Below are 2,287 nucleotides of genomic sequence, written 5' to 3'. Positions count from 1 at the left end.
GGTGAACGCAGAAAGTTGGGGGTAAACCAGAAGTCCATAAGAAAATATTGCGCCGGGCAGTGGTGGCGCATGCCTTTTAATCCTAGCACTTGGGAGGCAGGGGCAGGCGGATTTCTGAGTTTGAGGCCAGCCTGGTCTACAGAGTGAGTTCCAGGACAGCCAGGGCTACACAAAGAAACTCTGTCTCAAAAAAACAAAAAAAAAAAACAAAAAAAAAAAAAAAAAAAAAAAAAAAAAAGAAAAAAAAAAGAAAAAAAAGAAAATATTGCTTCTCCAGTGCCATGAACAAAATTTCTGTTTTGATATGGTTCAGGTTTTAGTTTGTAAGAGAGGGCCTTATGTAGTTCTGGCTATCCTGAAACTTGCTATGTAGACCATTCTGGTCTTGTACTCACAGAGATCCTCCTGCCTCTGCCTCCAGATGCTGAGATTAAATGTGTGTGCTACTATACCCAGCTGAGGTGTTCTGCTGTGTTTGTTTTTTCAGGAAATGGCCACAGATTTACATGGATTTGTTGGGGTTCAGGAATCACACCTCAAACCAAACATTGATTTCAGTTAAGCAAGAATAGTTTATTGAACCTTAATACTGGGCGTCCAAGACTGCAGCATTGAACAGGATTAATGTCCACTGTGGCATAGTTGCTTAATTCAATAGTCAGCAAATGGTTTCTTTTCTTCAGCTTCTGTGCAGCACCAGCTGTCTTTCACCAGCTTCAAAACCTGAAAACGCAATAAACAAAGCCTAGGGTAGTGGCCCAGCACTGGTAAGGGTGAGGCAGGAAAAAGGTTGAAAGTTCAAGGCCAGCCTGGTCTATGACTTTCCAGGTTCCAGTCAGTTAGTTCCAGGCCAGCCAGGGCTACAGAAGACAGCTTGCCTTGCATGCAAACAAACAACAAACAAATCAGTGCAGCAGATGTTTTCCACTACCGCATAAAGCAAAACGTCATCGAGATTCAAGAGCTGCAGGCTGGGGCACTGGGCAGAGCGCTGCCCTGAATATATAAAGCCTTTGCTTAATTCCCAGCCCTCAGAGGCAGAGGCAGGCAGATCTCTGAGTTCAAAGGCCAACCTGGTCTACAAACAGGCAGGGCTACGCAGAGAAACTTGTCTTGAAAATAAATAAATAAATAAATAATAAAGGTGATTTGCCAGCCTGTCTGCTACTCTTCAGCAAGTCACACACATTGATCCCTTCTGGCTGAGGGCAGGGGACATTCATATCACTGCTGCCACAGACATGGGGGTGAGGATAGAGAGGAAGAGCCTTCCAGGACTCGCAGAACATTCTAATTCTGTCAGCTGCTCCCTAGTGACAACTATGAAGACCCTGGCCAGGACAGTACCTTAGAAAAACATGGGACAACTGAGAAAGCAAGAAGGAGAGAGGAGTCACTTGCCAGGCGGGTAGGAGATGGTCTTACATGACCTTAGGTCACATGAACAATGTGGGAAAGTCAGTGAAGGGACACATTTCTGTAAACCCAGAATTTGGAGGCTGAGGCAGGAGGATTCAAGGTGAGCTCCAACCAGATAACGAGCCTCTGTCTCAAACAAAGGAAGCAACTGTTTAACATTCCAGGGTCTGTCCTGGAATTCAGAGGCCTTCAGCAGGATACAGGTTTAGCTTCCTGAAAGAACATCTGGAATTAAGATAGTATCCAGCACGTGTGAGCATCACACTGGGCCATGAGCTGTGACTGCTAGGATTAATAATTACATTAATCCAGGCGTTATCTCTACAGTTAAAACATGATTCCCAATAAAAGCAGATGTCATTCCTGAGCAAAGCATGATATGATGCATGCCTGTTGTCTTACTATTGCTGTGAACAGACACCATGACCACGGCAACTCTTATAAAGGAAAACATTTAATTGGGACTGGCTTACAGTCTCAGAGGGTCAGTCCTGTGTCACCATAATGGGAAGCATGGCAGCATGCAGGCAGACATGGTGCTGGAGAAGGAACCCAGAGTTCCACATCCTGATCTGCAGGCAGGAGAAGGAGATTATGTGCCACACTGACTCTAGCCTGAGCAAAGGGAACCTCAAAGTCTACCCCACGGTGACACACTTCCTCCCACACGGCTACACCTCCTATTAGTGCCACTCTTTATGGCTAAGCATTCAAACACATGAGTCTATGGGGGCCACACCTATTGAAACCTCCTCACCTGTTATCTCAGTACTTGGAAGGTGGCAACTGCAGGTCACCCTCAGGTACACAATGATTTGAGACCAGCCTAGGCTACATGAGACCCTGCCTCAGAAAAAAAAAAAAAAAC

The 2,287-nt window shown here is 45.4% G+C and overlaps 1 long non-coding RNA gene across 1 annotated transcript in view; it reads right to left on the bottom strand.

The window, feature by feature from the left end:
* Nucleotides 1–552: 552 nt before the first annotated feature.
* The window catches only part of LOC116071064, a 55,011-nt gene continuing 53,276 nt past the window's right edge, over nt 553–2,287 (bottom strand). Inside the window, exon 4 of the long non-coding RNA XR_004110693.1 lies at nt 553–723. This is a non-coding gene — a long non-coding RNA (uncharacterized LOC116071064). The remainder of the gene's footprint in view (nt 724–2,287) is intronic.

This window comes from Mastomys coucha, unplaced genomic scaffold, assembly GCF_008632895.1.
Source record: "Mastomys coucha isolate ucsf_1 unplaced genomic scaffold, UCSF_Mcou_1 pScaffold22, whole genome shotgun sequence".
Lineage (NCBI taxonomy): Eukaryota > Metazoa > Chordata > Mammalia > Rodentia > Muridae > Mastomys > Mastomys coucha.
Note: the sequence above shows the minus strand (reverse complement) of the source record. Positions and strands in the feature narration are given on the sequence as shown.